The following is a 19,182-nucleotide window of genomic DNA, read 5'->3' as shown; positions in this document are numbered from 1 at the left end:
GTTTCCCCCCACGTTCTGGATATAAGCTTGTAGCATACATGCAGTGAATGACACAGAAAGAAGATCTCCTACATGCTATGTATAGTTTTAGGTTTTCTTCTTCTTGGACTTCTACATACCTACCCACCCCAGCCAGTTTAAAAACAATCAAGCTGTCAAATCTGCAATTTGAAGTTGCAGGACACCCCCCTCTTTAATTTTTTTTTTAAATCAAAATTTCAAAACAAAAACAATTTTCTGCACACACACACTTGTTTACATTAATACCATAGTATTTGACTTCCAAAAATTTCCTTCCTTTTTCTGCAGCTAATTGCATTTACCTAAATTATTACATTTCCATTTTTCTCCTTTGTCGTTATAAATTACAAGTGCTATGTTCATCCTGCTAACGTTTTTAATTGTTTACAGTGATCTTTGATGTACTCTATAAAGTTATGCCATTCTTTACTAAATTTAATGTCCTCTCGGTGCCTGATTTTCCCGATCAGCTTCACCATTTCTTCATAGTCCATCAATTTCATTATCTATTCTGCTTTTGATGGTGTTTTTCATAAGACCCTCTTTCTCACAGCTGTCTTTGCGTGTTCAGACCCAGAGACCTCCCCCCTAAATAAAAGTACATTTGACTCAAATTTTAATTTGGTTTTTGGCAGAATTTAGGCCACAACTTTATTGATTACAGAAAGTGAGTGGTTGCATAAGCTCTGGTTCGACTAGCTCCCTGCACCCTTGCAGGCAGCGCTGAGCCAGAGCTCTATCATAGGTCAGCCAAGGGTGAACACCTGAGGTAGGCAGAAAGCATGGGTACAGGCTATGTCCACTCCCGAGATGCTCCCCTGGACTCAGGCACGGGCACAACCCCCTCTTGGGGGTTGACCAAACCAAGTTGAGTCCCTGGATTCCTTGAATGGAATACCTTTCACATAGGGATGGCGAGACCGTTCTCCCATCCCTATCACCTGAAACAGTGCCTATCCGCAACCTTACAAGTTGTGACAATTTGCTACGCGGCAGGCGAAACCCAAATGGCAACAGCCAATCAGCCAAATGTGGGAAATTCCTGCCATGCCCCTGTCCCAATGACAGACGACACACGACGGCATAGTAAGGTCAAGCACACAGCCCTAAACATAGGGAGAGGTGGGCGGGTGTTCTGATGCACGAACCAAAAGAGGAAGCTCTGGGTCGTGTGCATAGGTATTTATAGGTCCCTCAATCCGTTGAGACAGCACTCCATTGGGCAGATTAAACCCAGCAACAAGGGACCTACTAGTTGGGTGTTGTGGCTGTCCAATATACCCACCCACAACAAGAAGGTCAGTCTCCAGGTCTCAACACAACATGTGCCCTCTTTTAGGGAGGACACGCTTTATCGGCTCTGCAGATAAAAGCTGCTTCAGGAAGGCTGGCCCAAGACATTTTGCTACTGAGGACATTTGCTGCTCTTTCCCCACAAGTTAAGGTGCATAATTCTTAAAGCTGGTCAAGGTAGTTTGGTGGCTGAGGCCGAAAACCCAATAAGCCCCCTCTGGTCCAACTGCTACACCTGCTTTTCAAAGTTTACACTGACTCAAGAGAGTCAGCGTGGTGTAGTGGTTAAGAGCGATGGACTCGTAATCTGGTGATCTGGGTTTGCTTCCCTGCTCCTCCACATGCAGCTGCTGTATGACCTTGGGCTAGTCACACTTCTCTGAAGTCTCTCAGCCTCACTCACCTCACAGAAAGTTTGTTGTGGGGGAGGAAGGGAAAGGAGATTGTTAGCCGCTTTGAGACTCCTTAAGGGGAGTGAAAGGTGGGATATCAAGTCCAAACTCCTCCTCCTCCTCCTCTTCTTCTTCAAGAACCACTGGGATGGGCTCAGCTAGCTGGGTCCAGGCTGAGGCAGGATGAGGGAAATAACACTAGTGTATTTCTGAATGATCTGAGGGTGGGGAATTTTGGCAACATAGCCCACCCATGCCAGAAACCTCCCTACTCAGCCAGAGATCTGCTGGATCCCAAACCCACTCAGCCCAGCAGATCTTACTGCAGGATTTCTCCCTATGTTCAGTGGGCTCTTTCATTCTCCCCACCCCACCCCACCTTTCCTAATTGAAATCTGTGGGGATGATTAGGGAGGTAGGAGAGGATATACTATTTAATCATATCCTTCCTAACTTGTGCTAGCAAGTTCCATATCCTAGCAGAGTTCCAAACATCCCCCTTTTTAAATTACACAGTGGTTAGCTTGTTGTTGGCTTGTCTGAGCCTCATTACTTAAGATTCCTGGTAAGATCCCTTCTAATCCCTCTTAAAAATAATAGACATGAGAATCTGATTAAACTTAATATAAAAGAAGTTTACTCACAGATTCATTCAGGTTCACAGATAGATCCCTGAAGGCAGGCTTAGGTTACATAACTATATATCTACATGAACTGCCCCATAAGGGAAATAGTCTCAAGTGACTGCGAATCAGCAGTCACTTCTCCTAACTCTTAGGAACACAAAATGGAGAATACACATTGATCAGAACATGGAGGCCGTGTGCTCCTCCATGCTAGTACAACAAACCACACCCTCTTCAAGTCATATGTAGTGGAAGTCTTTCCCACCTCAGGAGGAAACAGGAAGTCTTCTCCTGAGTGGTACAAAACATCCCCTAACATGTCCATTGTAGGAATGTTGTACTTGGCTGCAGTTTTACAGCCCACAAAAACATACTATTCCATACCTCTTGGAAGCTCAGATCATTGTCAGGCTGTTTCGAAAGGTCCCCCCACTTTCCCACTTTTTATTTTCATTTATAAATTTGCTCCCTGAGTATACAGAAGCCACTTCCTTATTTGGGGGGGGGGGAGTCCTGCCAGTGTGGTGTAGTGGTTAAGAGCGGTAGACTCGTAATCTGGGGAAGCGGGTTCACTTCCCTGCTCCTCCACATGCAGCTGCTGGGTGACCTTGGGCTAGTCACACTTCTTTGAAGTCTCTCAGCCCCACTCACCTCACAGAGTGTTTGTTGTGGGGTAGGAAGGGAAAGGAGAATGTTAGCCGCTTTGAGACTCCTTCGGGTAGTGATAAAGCGGGATATCAAATCCAAACTCCTTCTTCTTCTTTCTTGTGAGGTGATAGACCCTATTCGAGGGAATCACCAACAATGGAACAAACTCTCATGAGAAGTGGTGGACTCTCTCTCATTGGAGGTTTTCAAGGAAATGATGAGTGGTCATCTGCCCCAGATGCTTCAGTTGAGATCCCTGCATCACAGGGGATTGGACTAGATGACCCTCAGGATTCCTTCCAACTCTACAATTCTACCATTCTAATTAAACTCTCAAAATTCTTGACACAGCGTACAGTGCTAAGATCTCTCTCTTTCTCTTTGCCTCTCACAGGTGCTTAATAAGCATTGATGGAATCCCAGTGAGGGACTAAAATTCAGCCCATTATTATAGTTCTTGGCCTGCTGTTCTTATGTGTTCATTAAGACTTCCCTGGGATTTGTATAGGTAATTTCGGTATTTTCTTTCTTCCCAAGATAAAGAAAGAAATGTTTCTAGTCAGTTTGGAAATTCATGCGAGATTGTCAGCTTTATTAATATGTATTCACTTCCAGGGCTGCCATCTCTTTGCCTTCACTCATATTGCAAGTCAACCACTGGAAACAGATTTTAGATTGCTCTCACAGGGACTGGATGAGAAATAAAGGAAGTCTGCTGCTGTGGAATGTTCCTGCACCAAGTGGCAATAAAAGAAGAAGAAGAAGAAGAAGAAGAAGAAGAAGAAGAAGAAGAAGAGGAGGAGGAGGGGGAGTTTGCTTCTTTTCCTTAAGAAATTAATATTCTGTGAGCCCATACATTCAACTGTTAAAGTCAACTGAATTTATTTATGTTGTTTCTCACATTGACCAATATGCAATCCTAGTTCAGAGTAGACTAACTTTGATCCACTAATAAATTTCAGTGGATCTACTCTGAGTAAAATTTAGTTGGCTACAAACCAGGATTTTCAGAGGATGAGGTGTGTGAATCTAAACCAGGGGTTGTCAACCTGATCCCTACAGCCCACTAGTGGGCATTTCAGGATTCTAGGTGGGCGGTAGGGTGTTCTCAGCACAAGCTGAATCCTCCTTCCATCAAGCACTGGTGAGTGGTAGGAAAATTTTACCATCAAGAAAGATGCATTAGTGGGAGGTAGGTATAAAAAGGTTGACTACCCTTGATCTAAACAAACAAGAGAGACTGTGTCTCATGTTTTGTAAGAACTAAGAACTAGATTCCTCAGGTTGGATTTTGGATTTTCTTAAAACAACTTTAAAATCAGATGGCAGCCTTCCAAAACATAGCCAAAATTTGGAACTTGTGGGAAGTTCTGTTTCAGTGCCACAACTAAAATGAAAACTCCTGCAACTCAGCCCCAGACAAGCAGCATACACCATACATTTAAAGCACATTGCTTACCCCAAAGAATCTTGGAAATTGTAGTTTACCCCTCACAGAGCTATAATTCCCAGTGCCCTTAACAAACTATAGTTAAGCCACCCCACTATAGTTAGTCTGGCACAACATACAAGGCACATCAAGCATTTCACCAAGAAGTGGGAAGGAAGCTTTGTAGGCTATGGTGGTAAAGAAGCAAGGATGATAATATCTAATTGGTTCATGATGGACACCAACACTGATTGCACTTTAAATACTTACAAGCAGACATTTGTGTAGCTTCTGGTCCTGCCAAGCTTTTTCTTTCGGGCTTGCTGTGCCATAGTGACAGTCTTGAGGAGGGCTTGAACCATGGCCAGGAAGTCTATCTTTAGGTTCATGTCCTACGTAGGAAACATAATCCTGTAGAAACAACAACTAATACTTATGCAAGGCTGAATATTCCAAAGAGGTGGTCTGCAGTGGGCCTGATCTGAGAAACTGAGGTGTGACAATTAGGGATTTAGGAACATAAGAGCAGTCCTGCTAGATTGGACTGAAGGCCCATCAAGTCCACCCTCCTGTTCCCAGCCAGAAACCTGCTGGAAGCCCACATGCAGTAGGAGTCAGTCTATATGCCCCTGGTCTGCTAAAGAAGAAAACTATGGTTGGATCAACCAGGCCAGCAAAGAAGCCTCTTAAAATATAGACTTAGGGGGCAAGACTGAACGAGATGAGCAGCTTAGGATGCAGCAAAACTTCATTTCAGCCAGCATTAAGTCCTCAAACCCAGCTCAACTGAAGATACACCAGCGTAACTTGCTCATTCCAGCTCAGCTGGATGAGATGAGGCTAGCATAAGCCCCACAAAAGAGGCATTCTGGAGGCAAGACTCAAGGGATGGGGGCTTAGGCTGGCTCAGTCACGTGACCTGGCAACCTGGAGTAGACTACTATTTTAAAAACTCATTTTCCCTCCTTCAGTAAGGAGTTGCAGCCCAACAACGTATTGAGAGCCAAAAGTTACCCACTCCTATTTTAAGGAGAAGAAGGTTACCCAAGAGCACGAGAGATATGGGCAACTTTTACTGATACAAAGGGATATAGATAGGGCTGATGCCATATTTGTTTGAAACCTGGACAATGTGTCATCTGGTGTTGCCACTCCTATGTTGGCGGACCTCTTTCAGCTTACCTGTCCTTTTATGGTCTGGTGCTGGTTTTCCTGTCGCATTCACTTATTTTATGCCAATATGTTTAACTTTGTATATTGTTGAAGCAGGAGCAGTAGTAAGTATATAGCTAATGCTTTTCTAGGCTGCATCAACAGACGTATAGTGTCCAGATCAAGGGAAATAATAGTACCACCCTATTCTGCCTTGATCAGACCACACCTGGAATACAGTGTCCACTTCTGGACACTGCAATTTAAGAAGGGTGTTGACAAGCTGGAATGTATGCAAAGGAGGGTGGCCAATATGATTAAGGGTATGTGATTAAGGTAAACTAAGCCTTACAAGGAGCGCTTGAAGGAGCTGGGTAAGTTTAGTTTGGAAAAGAGAAGACCAAGAGGTGATATGATAGCCATCTTCAAAGATCTTAAGGGCTGTCACATGGAAGAGGGAACATGCTTGTTTTCTCCTGGAGAGGTAGGACTTGAGGACTCTGGAGGGTAGGATTTGAACCAATGGCTTCAAGTTAAGAGATTCTGACTAAATGTTCAGAAAAAACTTTTTGACACCAAGAGCTGTTTGGCAGTGGAGCAGACTCCCACGAGAGGTGGTGGACTCTAAGATTCTAAGATTCTATATTTCATTTAATGTTTAATTTAATGGATTCTTCACTGTCTTTTGGAATACGTGCCTTCCTAACACAGGTTTTAGGGGTGCATGAAGTTCAACTATTTTCTAAGCCTTTTAACTTTCTATACATTTATCTCCAAGATGTGTGTGCTGTTGAAAATAGGAGACCAATGTTTAGAGCACAGTTTTGGGGAGCAATATGATGTGGCTAGCATGCTGAGTCAGATAATCACACCAGCCTCAAAACAACATTTCCTTGAATCTGATGTACCTTTTGCAAGCTTGTTTATGGCACATTTCCCCCTAACTTGAACCGTAGAGTTACAGAGTTAGACGCATCCTTAAAAGGCATACTGTCCAAATCCTTGCTCGGTGCGAGATCTGTAATGTAGGATTCCTGACAGATGGCCATCCAGCCTCAGCTTAAATGCCTCCAATTTCTCCCACCTTCAATTTCTTCTGATGTTTTTGAAGGGTATGATTGCGGGTAAGACGGGAGGGGGGAGTCAAGGCACTCTAATGTCTTCACACCACAGGAGCTCAGAACAGCCTTTCCCCCTACTTGAAACAATAGGTTCGGCAAGGGAAGCCGTGGCAAGAAGACAGTGCGAAGCTATGAATAGAATAGAGATTAGCTGGGATGAGTCATTAATGAGGGATGTAACTCTCACATTCAGATCCTGACAGGGGAAAAGGAAAGGCAAAAATGAAACCTGTTTGTTTCATTATTGAACAAAAGACATGCATATATACATGAAAATATAGAGAAGTGGCTCTTCAGATAATGCACTTGGTAAATTCAATGACTTACGCTGCTTTCTGTTTTTGGATTAAAGAGAAAAAAGAGAGTGATTCCATGTGTCTGTGCGCGTGCATGTGCATGCATGCGTGTTTTTTAAGAGCCACTTAGAAGTACTTTATAACCCTTCTGCAATGAATTTAAGTATTTTGGGAAACGATGGCAGTAGATTTAATGATAAGGCCTGCTGTGCTTATCCACAACCATAATCCTAATGAGTGGGTTTAGGTCATTAGGCACACACATCCTTGCTTTCCTTTTCATGAGGCGCCATGGGACCATCTTCATTCCATTCACATCCTTAAATTATAGTCTTGCCTGCCTCCCCTCCCCCGCCCTTTTTCAGTTAGGCTTCACAGCATAGCTTGCCATCCCTGTGCTCTGAATTTCCAGACCTTCCAGGTGTCCCTATTTCCCAGGATTAGTCCTAGATTTACAGAATCCACCTTGGTTTCTGTTTTAATCCCAGAATGCCCCATTTTTCCTTAGGAAGTCCCTATTTTTGTCAGAGAAATGTTGGAGGGTATGGAGTTAAGAGACCCCCGAGCCAAGGAGATAAGTAACTATACAACCTTTAGAAGACATCTGAAGGAAGCCTTGTTTGTATAGGGAAGTTTTTTAATGTTTAATGTTTTATTATTATGTTGTTGTTGTTTTATATGCTGGAAGCTATCCAGAGTGGCTGGGGCAACCCAGTCAGACGGGTGGGGTATAAATACTAAACTGATGATGATGATGATGATGGAATCATTCCTATTTTCATTGGAGAAATGTTGGAGGGTATGAATTTATTTTTATCTGTTAGGGTAAAACTAGCTGTCGAGGCAAATGCATGGTTACTACTGGAAATGGCAACCACACCCCTCCTTCGCCTTTAACATCTATTAAAACTTGACTCTTGTTTGTACCTCCATATTGTTCAGGGTGTTCCATATTGTCCACACCTGTTGTGATGTTCCTTTGATCTGATTCCTCTTCCTTAGGTGATGAGGACTCATAGAATCAGAAGGGTTATTATAGGCTGAACAGGGCCCAGAAGAACATCTACAAAATGAGCCCACAGTTGCAGTGTGCCTGCAGCCCAAACGTGTCACATGGTCATTCCTGGCTCCAAGGACCACATCACAAAAGCTGCAGTACAACCGGCGTCTGCCCTGCTCCCTCAGAGTAAAAGACTGCTAAAATGGGCCTGGCCCCTGTAACTTGAAGAGGCCGTAAAGGTTGAGTTAACAAGTGAGACAGAAATGCTGCCCCTGTTTAAGGCTCAGTCCAAGGTTGGTTGTGGCTGAAGCAACATCAGAGTGTTCTTTTCTCATTGCAGTCAGTCAGAGCCCTCCACAAAGCCTGGTCTCTTGTGAGGTCATTGCTCGCATCACAATGACGGCACTGGTATCATCATAATACCAGAGACAAGAAGTGAGGGTGCTGGAAGAGAGAATGTCATGACACTAATGTGTTCTGCTGTGTAATGTTTTGGAGGAAATGAAAGAAATATATGAACCCAGAAGCTGAAGACCTGAAGTCTAACGTAGGGTGCCTTCAGGTTGATATGGGTGATTTAGCAGCACCCAGTCACTGCAAGCAGAATAACAACTGCTTCCAAACCTCTGAAATCTGAATGGCATCCTGTACTTGAGAAGGAAAACCTTCCTTTCCCCAGCTGTTTGTGTGTGTGTGTTGGACAATTTTCATCAGAAATATAGGACAGAGAGCAAAACGGTTAAACATTCTCTCCTCCCTTGCAGTAGTCCCAATGGTGATTGCTCCTCCTTGGTAGGAAGTTGTGGGTGGCGAGTTGATGCTATTTGGAAAGAACAAGGTTAAAGTGGTACAGTTGATTTTTAAAGGCAAAGAGAAGGAAATGGCTAGTGCAAGCTTACATAGATGATCTTCACCAGAGGAGATGGCACAGCTATTATATTGTGTCTTTAAAGTCAGATTTTTTTTTTCTGAGCCGGGGACCAGAAGCTGAAGTGGAGTAGCATAAAAAGAGGACGTTTATCTCATTACATCATACAGATGCCACATAATGCATGGAATATGGTCATCCCATAATATAATGTAGCCCTTTAAGCTACAATGGACTATATGTGTTCAGCCCTCAGAGTCCTCTTTAGACATTACCCTTTTGCCTGAAGTTCTTATAGAAATATAAAAGGAACAAAATGATATCCATCTACAAATAAAATAAGTATGCTAAACTCATTGTCACCTGCAGCTTTCCACAGTAGAGTATCCCCACAGGCAAACAAAAGGCAAAATGGGTTTGGTGTCAGTCAGTAATTGTACAAGTGTCAAAACAATTTCCAACTTGTACAGGGATCTCCGTGCTTGGGAGGGGTGGGAGATGTTTCACACCAGGTTCATCTCAGAGTCTGACATTTTCAAAGGTCATAATGCTCCTTAGCACCAGTCAATTACTGAGCAAAGGGTACCACTGACAGTTTTACCACCATGGTTAAATTAGCCACAAGATTTGCTGAGACAGTCAGTTTTGTCTTTCATGGCAAACGTTCCTTGAGATAATTATAGAAGGCTTCCAGTCCACCATATTTCCCAGCAATCATCATAATGCTGCCATAATTCTGTTTTGGGTTTCCTTTGATATATATGGGGGGGGGGGGGGACGACTCAACGGCTGCATTTCTAGGTAGTCACTGTGGATTAGAATGGGAGAGTAGAGACAGTGTTCCATATTAAGCAAACATCCACCATTTCCCATAATTTATTACAATTTCTGCAACTGCTAGTCATGGGATGGGCAAGCAGCTATGCAGGGTACAAATTCCTGTCCTCCCTCCACAACTGCCAACATGTCTTAGGATGGCAAGCAACTGATAATCCATTTGCACTATTCATTTAAAGCAGAATCAACACTTTAAACCATCCTGGCTTCCTCCAAAGAATCCTGGGAAGTGTAGTTTGTTAAGCATGCTGAGACTTGTTGAGAGACCCCTATGTGGCGCTGTGGGTTAAACCACAGAGCCTAGGACTTGCCGATCAGAAGGTCGGTGGTTCAAATCCCCGTGACGGAGTGAGCTCCCGTTGCTCGGTCTCTGCTCCTGCCAACCTAGCAGTTCAAAAGCACCTCAAAGTGCAAGTAGATAAATAGGTACCGCTCTGGCGGGAAGGTAAACGGCGTTTCCGTGCGCTGCTCTGGTTCGCCACAAGTGGCTTAGTCATGTTGGCCACATGACCCGGAAGCTGTACACCGGCTCCCTTGGCCAATAAAGCAAGATGAGTGCCGCAACCCCAGAGTCGGTCACAATTTGACCTAATGGTCAGGGGTCCCTTTACCCTTACCTTATGCTTCTCAAAGACCTACATTTTCCAGATTGTTTTAACAATAAATCCCTCTTCCCATGAAACTCTGGGAGCTGTAACTCTTTGAGGAGATTTGAAGGTGTGTGTATAAGAATATAAACCAATGTGCTCTCCTGAAACCAGCACTGGGAGTATTGCAGCACCTTGATTCAAAATGGTCCATAATATTCAAAATTTTTAGAATAATTTAAGTTGTGTCTTGAAATAATTTGTTTGAACTGGGTCCACTCCAAATTTGGGAGGGGAGTTCACTAGCAGGGTCATCATAAAAAGTATTTCTTTTAGAAGGAGAAGAAAGCAGAAAGCAGATTATAAAATGTCCGATTCGTGGTGTAGGCCGCTTGTGGAAAAGACATTCTCAGTTGACAAGTACAGGTCATTGTTTGGATTATTTTTCACACATACAGAAAGACATATCTAGTAAAGGTGAGCCTCATGAAAGTCCTGAAATGAAACATAGAAATGTCTTCTTTGTACTTATCTCTGTGATACTCAGAACAATTGTTATCACCTTTACCATCTTGATTATTTTGAGCTGTAGAGTTGACCTACATTGAGTCAAGATTCCCTGAGCAGAATTCAGTCCACCAACTATGTATGTTGGTCCACCACACACCAACAAACTTCCTGTTTCTACCTGCCTGATTGTGATCAGTAAAATGATGGGTTGTGAAGCAGCTAGCAAGTCACAATATAAGAGAAGTTGGTCATCTTCAGTTTGGTGAGACAGACATTGTACAACCATGGTCTGAGCTAGATGAATATTGGAGTTGATTCTGTTTTTCCTTAACTGCATTCGTTGTTCCACATTCATCAAAACCGTGCAATCTAAAACTTGTTCCAAAGAATTCGAACTTTCAAAACTCATTTACGGGCGGGAGGAAATTATATACTCGACACCTTCCTTGTGGCTGGAGTAAGTGAGAAATCTGTCAAAATTGACTGACATCAAACAGAACTCACTCTTCGTTTAAGTCTTTGGCTTATCAATCACTAGCAAAACACATATACTGTGTTAACATAGATTATAATTGCTTCTTTACCAAATGCTACACCAGATTTTTCATTACGTAAAGTAGATGTGTTATTATGATGTGCCATCCTTCCAAATGTAATGACACCTTGTCTTCTTTTTTTAAAAAAAGGCATAGAAAAAGATAATGAACACAATGTAGTATTTGTCTAAGCAATGGAGGCTGTTTTTGCTTATGAAAATGCAGTTATTGGTGTGAAGTCTCATGCTCACCTCGATTGCCTGAGTTTAGTGAACACATATAGTGGAAAAAGTTGTTGAAACCACTTGAAAAATGTTAGTAGTTTTTTGTTTTTGTTTTTCATTTATCTATATACCTTTCGGTGATATACTTTAAATGTTTTACATAAGGACAAATGTTTAGAAGAGAGGAGACTGAGAGGAGATATGATAGCCATCTTCAAATATCAAGAGTACTGTCACTTGGAAGATAAAGCAAGCTTGTTTGCTACTGCTCTGTATGATAAGACCTGAACCATGGATTCAAGTTACAAGAAAGGAGATTCCAACTGAACATTCAGGAAGAACTTTCTGACACTAAGAGCTGTTAGACAGTGGAATGGTCTCCCTCAGCAGGTTGTGGATTCTTCTTCATTGGTGTAGTTTAAGCAGAGGTTGGATGGCCATGTGTCATGGATGCTTTAGTTGAGATTCCTGCATAGCAGAGAGTTGGAGTAGATGACCTTTAGGGTACTTTTCAACTCTATGATTCCATGAATCTCCACTTTTTTGCCACAGGAAACTTAAATGTTTGAATTTTATGAGAAAATTGGAAGTGCATTTTTTCCCATTTATTTTGCGAAACCTTTAATTGGGAGAAATTAAAGACATTGTTAAGTTTTCTGGCTGTGTTTAGAAGACAAAAGCAATCTGACAACAGAATTTCCAAGACCGGATGGAAGAACAGCTCTTCAAGAAAAGCAGTGTGAGCAGTGTTATTTTTCTAGGAAAAGTGGTGCCAGATCTCACCATGAACTTCTCCTTGGTTTTCTTAGAATGGCAGTGACGCCCACCCAAGAGGTGCCAGAGCTGAGCTCTGGTGAGCTCCAGCTGAGTGTGGTGATTACCATCTTACTTGCTTGCAGGTCCCAAGTGCCTTCAAAGCCCCAACACATTTATACTTCAGTGGCAGGAGTAAAAAATTAAAAAGTTATGGATGCGCCTACTAATGAGGATAGCCATAACCATGAAAGTGGGAGGGTCTCACTACATAGTTCTGAATATAAATCAAAATAAAATAATATAATATGTGTCAGAGCCAAACCCCATTTAGGAGCAAGGCTGCTCCTGGCTGTGTTCGTTGAAGCCTGTCAAAGGGAAAACAAGTCAAATTGAGATTTAATAATAATAATAATAATAATAATAATAATAATAATAATAATAATTTATTTGTACCCTGCCCATCTGGCTGGGTTTCCCCAGCCACTCTGGGTGGCTTCCACAGAAACCAAAAATACACTAAAACATCACACATTAAAAATTTCCCTGAAAAGGGCTGCCTTGAGATGTCTTCTGAATGTCAGGTAGTTGTTTATCGCTTTGACATCTGATGGGAGGGTGTTCCACAGGGCGGGCACCACTACCGAGAAGGCCCTCTGCCTGGTTCCCTGTAGCTTTGCTTCTCGCAATGAGGGAACCGCCAGAAGGCCCTCGGCGCTGGACCTCAGCGTCTGGGCAGAACGATGGGGGTGGAGACGCTCCTTCAGGTATACGAGGCCGTTTAGGGCTTTAAGGGTCAACACCAGCACTTTGAATTGTGCTTGGAAACATACTGGGGGATTGACTTGGACCTCCCCTTTTGCCAGTGTAAATTCCTCCTGGTTGCCAGGTCACATGACATGAATGGAACAGTTTTAGGATCCAGCATAAGAACCCCCTCACTGGATGACTGGTCCCACTGCCGAAACTGATTAACTCTGTGCTTGGCAAAGTCATTGCCAGCTCAGTTTGCTTTGTACTGGCTGAGCTGGGATGAGGGACTTTTACTGAGATACCTCTGGCTGAGCCAGGATTGGGGACTTATGCCAGTGTAACCCTGGCTGATGTGGAGATCTGTTGGATCCTAACTCTCTCATTCCAGCAGATTTTGGGTTTAGATGCCCCACTAAGTGCCCACAACAGTAAACAAAAGTTTTCTTCAGCAGGGTGGATAGACTAAGAATTTCCAGAGTGGGTCAACTGACAGAAGTGTGTATGTTTTTCAGACCATCTCTTCCACAAACACAATTATCAGTTTAACAGCTGAGTCCAATTCTAGTTGCCCTGGTGCATTGCTGATTAAAATGGATGGTCTTGGAGTTTGATGATCTTCACTTCGGCCTTGATTGCGCATTCAGGATGATGCCACATCATTTGGCTGCAACATGTGCTGTTTGTAGAAGGCTCCTCCTAATGAAGCTAATTACTCTGCTAACACGGCATATGGAGATGATAACCAAAAGATTCAAAACATAGGAGCATGTCATTTTTATCCTTAAATTATTATACTTCCTCGCCCTGTCAGCTCCTCTTACAGCATGTTGAAATCTATGGGAAACATGCCATTGCTTACTAATCTCCAGAAAAGGTATTTCCAAAAAGAAATTCATAAAAGTGAATGCCATGCTGTAGGCGTTAATTAATCCAGTTCTTGAGGGACTGGCAAAACACTGGGGGCAATTGGTCATCAGCTCTTGAATAAAGGCTGGCCGGCTCTGCAATTGCTATGAAAGGGCTCCTATCCTAGTAAATCTAATAGTTGGTCCCTGCAATAGCATCTAGGGAAGGTGGAGAACTTCAGATGGTGAATGTGGCCCTCCATGCTGCTCTATCTAGCCCTTGGGACAATCCCCAAGTCATGGGTACTCTGTTCATATTGGGACACGGGTGGCGCTGTGGTCTCAACCACTGAGGCTCTTGGGTTTGCGAATCAGAAGGTCGGCGGTTCAAATCCCCGTGGCGGGGTGAGCTCCCGTTGCTCTGTCCCAGCTCCTGCCAACCTAGCAGTTCTAAAGCACACCAGTGCAAGTAGATAAATAGGGACCACTGCGACGGGAAGGTAAACGGCATTTCCGTGCACTCTGATTTCCATCACAGTGTTCCGTTGCACCAGAAGCGGTTTAGTCATGCTGACCACATGACCCAGAAAGCTGTCTGTGGACAAATGCCAGCCCCCTCAGCCTGAAAGCAAGATGAGTGCCGCAACCCTATAGTCACCTTAGACTGGACTTAACCATCCAGAGCTCTTTTACCTTTACTTTTTTTTTTTTTTTTTTACTTTGTTCATTCCATAGCTCTCACCTGCCCTGCCCCATACCTTCCCTTTGCCGGAATGGATTGTGTACCTGAACAGCAGAATGCCTTTAGTTTCCTTCGGTGGAGGATGGAGAGATTTCTCTCTTTGTATAAACCTCTGACTTTTGTATGGGAGCAGTGATAATGCCAAGGTTAAAGGTGTGATCCCCATATAGGACAGCTGCATATTCCTGCATTGCAGGGACTGAACTAGATCAGGCTTCCTCAGCCTCGGCCCTCCAGATATTTCTGGCCTACAACTCCCATGATCCCTAGCTAGCAGGACCAGTGGTCAGGGATGATGGGAATTGTAGTCTCAAAACATCTGGAGGGCCGAAGTTGAGGAAGCCTGAACTAGATGATACTTAGGGTCCCTTCCAACTCTACAATTCTATGGTTTTCTGGCCAATATAAAGAAACCCAATATAATAAAAAGCCCAGTGGAAGCTATTCATCTTCAACTGCTTTACTGCCACCCTACCTACTGGATGTTAGGATTGGTCTCAAAGCTATGGTGCATCTTGAGACTCAGTTCTAGGAACTTTTGGGTAGGGTTTCTGTGGTAGCACTCAGCTCTAACCAAAGGAGGCAGACCAATCAGGCAAGCAAGGGAGAGTCTTAATAACAATAGGAAAGAGCTATGACCATCCCACTCCCTACATTTACAGATCTTACAAACCTTCCATCCAATACATGAAGTTTTAAAGGTGGGGCCGAGGGGGACATTAGAGGGTAGCATATTTGCTCCCCCAACCACCCACATTATTTGATTGCACCACAGAATCTAATTTCTGAAGGCTACTCAAGAGAAGTTGTGATTCAAGCTGTGTTGGATATTGTCAGAGCTGCCCTAGGTCCCAACTCACAAAGGACCAACGCCACTCCGTTGTTATATACAAAAGTCTTTATTGAAGTTCGTTTTCGTTTTCACAGCCGCAGCGTGCAGCTCTACGTCTGAAACTCTAGACCGCTGAAGCTCCGTCTGAGTCTCCTCCCCCAGACACCAGTTTAAGACCCTAGCCTTACTCCACCTCTTCCTCTGCTCTTTCCTCTTCTGGGTCCGCCTGTCAGCTGGGGTCTCGCCCTTCCTAGACTCTTCTGACGCTGATTCCCCTGAGTCTTCCCCCTGCTTCCGGCGGGCTTTAGGACCTGGTTCCCGATCCGGGCTTTCTGCTGTCCCGCGCGCCTGTACATTTGAACTTGGCGCGCGCGCCCAGCCGGTAACCTTCCTCCTGACCGTTACACTGCTCCTGTCACTGCTTCCCCCACTCTCCGATAGAGGCGTGGTCAGTCTCGACTCATCTTCTCTCCCTGCTGGAGGAGCCGTTGGACCTGACACTTGGGACTCCTCCCCCCCACTACGCTCTCGTGGGGAAGCTGGCCCTGATCTCCAGCTGCTGCTTTGGGAGTCCCTGCTGGCCCCCCTTGCCCTGACCATCGGCGCCTCCTTCTGGGAATCTTCTGATTTGCTGGAGAAGCTCATGGAGTCTCTCGGGTCACTGTCATACTCCCCTATGCTGCCCTCAGATCCTTCCCCTTCGCTCTCCATCTCCTCTCTCCCCTGTGCCTCTGTCCCTGAGCCCCTGACAGATATGTTGTATAAAGGGGGGGAAACGTGAATGTTGAAAGAACCATTTTGAACTGATTTTGCATGCAGAGCTTTGTATCTTTTCCTTTAACATCTTTTGTTGTTGTTCTACTTGTATTTGAACTTATTATTTAAAAGGAAAGAGGGTTTAAACTTCAGACCGTCCCTAAATCTCTGTGATTCCATAGCTGTGCATCGATTCATACCGCTCGGCCACATGCAACAAATTTGATGGTCATGTTAAACTGAGTATTCACAATGTTAAATAAATAAATAAGTAGGAAACCCCTGGCAGTGGATTGAATGGGCCTTACAAGATTTGCCTAGGAGGCATTTGCTTCCAACAAAGAACGAAAGAGTTGCTAAATATGTATTTTTAGAAATGGCCCTTTTCAAGAAGCCTAGATGCAAGCAACAAAGAAAGAAAAATCTCATCAACAAATAATGAGCCCAAAGGAGAAAGAGCAGGATAAATAGACATTAGCTACGCTATGAAAATACATTTCTACCATGAACACAACTACAAACATAAATGGAAAAATGTATATGCAATGATAAACTGATAATTTGAAGAGCCACATTTCTGACTTTAGAAAAGAGCTTTAAATGGGGTGGGGGCGAGAGGGGAGGGGGAGAAATACCCAGACTCATTAAGCAGACATGCATTTACAAGGAAAGTCTGAAAATCAAAACAGAAGCTAAGAGGCAGATCAAAAACTGCCAACATCTTTTAGATCTTATTTCCATTTGCTTTAAATAGCACAGGGTGTGCTTAGAGTAACTTGTTTTTAAAAAGAAGAGAAGAGAGTTTTATTTGCCCAGACTATACAACTCCTGGGCAGGATCAGCAAGAACAGTTTGCTACACTTATTTTCTTTTTCCTGAGATGGCACAAATTTATTTTTGGCCAACTATGAATAACATTTACTTCTATCACTGTATGCACAAAATACTGACTTATGCTGTATGTGTAATATGCATAGGGAGAGCAATGCCCTTTTCCATTGGTCTGTGAATAAAGCAAAGAGAGGGAAGAAGTGGGAACAAGCATAGCAGCTCTACTCCTCTCATTGTCTGCCTGAAATGGTGAACTTTTTGTACTCATGGAGGCTCCCTGAACATATTAGATGCATTATTTTCCAAGGTTACCTAAGGGCTCCTCCAGATAACCTATTTACTCAGCATTCATCTTGATCTGCTTTCGCAAAATTCACACGGAGTTTGTTCATCCTCTTATGTTTGCATGGAGGTAATAACACCAGCCTCCATCCTGATTTTTTTTGTGGAGTGTTCCCCCATCTCTCCAGCATTCATTCATTCATTCCACACTTTTTAAATGCAAAAGGTCAGTTTCTTTTAAAATGGGAGAATTAGGGCAACAGACCATTTAAATCCACTTGGATTACATGAACCCAATTTTCACGGTATGCAATTGGATCCATTCTGCAAAATGCAGTCTGGAGGCACCCTAAGGGGATAGCTAAGTTCCAGTCTGTACTTTACTCCAAGAGGTGTAGATCAAGTTAGTTTGCATCAGAATTCACAAAGACTAAATTCCTCAAGCATCTCAAAGTGCCTCTAACTAGCTCCCTCCACTTTCGGCCACTATGGTTATTAACATCAAAGGATCTATTTTCTCTGCATATATCTAATTATTTTGTAAAGCCATCTAAACTGGTGGCTGCCACTTCATCTTCAGAGAGGGACTTCATGAAAGTGACCTTTGAAAATCTTTATCGAAGAATTAAATTCAAATAGGAGCAATTTGCTACTTATCTAGAGGGGAGGTGCACAATATGAATCTACACACAGCAAAACTGTACAGTTTTCCATTCTTGGCGCTGTCATTTTCCAATAGTTTCTTCTTTGCTGATTCTGGCCAGTCATGAGAACCATACAAAATCCCTATACACGAGTGGAATGATCATTTTCTTAAAGGTTGGTGGATAAGCACAAGTCATAGTGTTTTTGCTGCTTAATCCCAGTCTTCTGTGAAAAAGCAGAAGGCTAGGAGCTGACAGAAGGAAAGAGAAGTATCTTACCACTTACCTAAATCAGTGTAATCTAGCAAAAGTTAATTGTGATTATCATAAGCAATTTTAAGTGTTCACATTTGGGTTTTTTTATTATTTCAATGGGGCATATGATCAATTCACTTTTACCAGCAGTGGTGTGTGAATCACTGTGTCCACATCACTCTGGGAATGCAGAAAAGGAATAACTATATGGCAATGGGAAATATTATATAGGAAGAAGCAATACATTTTTTCCATGGAGGCATATGAGAACAAATTGGCTCCTTGCTACATTGGAAGTTTAAGTGCTGTGGATCTTACCTTGACAAAGGGAGATTGGATTTGATAACCTTTCTGGTCCTTCCAAGTATTATGGTTTTGTGGTTCAGTGAAACAATGATCTCATAATTGGAAATGATTTAGATTTTGTAAAAAAACTCAGCAATGAGGGCTAGATAATTTCATTCTTTGTCTTTCATACCATTAAACACCAATGGAAAATTTCTCAGCTGAAGCATTAAAAATATAGAAAAACATGGCATTGCAGTTCAGATTATCCCAGAGCTGAAATAATGATGACATTTCATAGAGGCAAGCAGCTGAGAGGGGGAGATGCTATAATCTGTAGAATGGCTGAAAGCCTCTAAGAGCATAGCTGTCAACTTTTCCCTTTTCTTGCGAGGAATCCTATTCAGAATAAGGGAATTTCCCTTAAAAATGGGGAAATGTTGACATCTATGTCTAAGAGCCAAGTCTCAGGCTTGGTGACACATTGCATTGAACCCAGGTGAAAAATATCTGGCTCTATTTGTATAGCTCAGCTATATTGTGTACACAGGTATACAGATTGTACGCTTGTTGGAAACAGTGTAAAAATCCCTTAGTAGCAGCAGGATCCTATGATAAAGTTCTCTGCATGTATAGAGCTATGCAGCAGAAACATACATGTAAA

At 43.1% G+C, this 19,182-nt stretch overlaps 2 long non-coding RNA genes across 2 annotated transcripts in view; one reads left to right on the top strand and one right to left on the bottom strand.

Moving 5' to 3' along the window:
* Nucleotides 1-19,182, top strand: part of LOC310714484 — a 602,255-nt gene that overhangs the window by 80,560 nt on the left and 502,513 nt on the right. The window lies entirely within an intron of this gene.
* On the bottom strand, nucleotides 3,552-8,345 carry LOC310714407. Its single transcript, XR_014529714.1, has 2 exons — nucleotides 7,906-8,345; nucleotides 3,552-4,801 (listed from the first exon to the last, which is right to left on the bottom strand). It is a non-coding gene; the product is annotated as an uncharacterized lncRNA (long non-coding RNA).

This window comes from Podarcis liolepis (assembly GCF_965112155.1).
Source record: "Podarcis liolepis genome assembly, chromosome: 8".
Lineage (NCBI taxonomy): Eukaryota > Metazoa > Chordata > Lepidosauria > Squamata > Lacertidae > Podarcis > Podarcis liolepis.
This window is presented reverse-complemented; position numbering and strand designations above follow the sequence as displayed.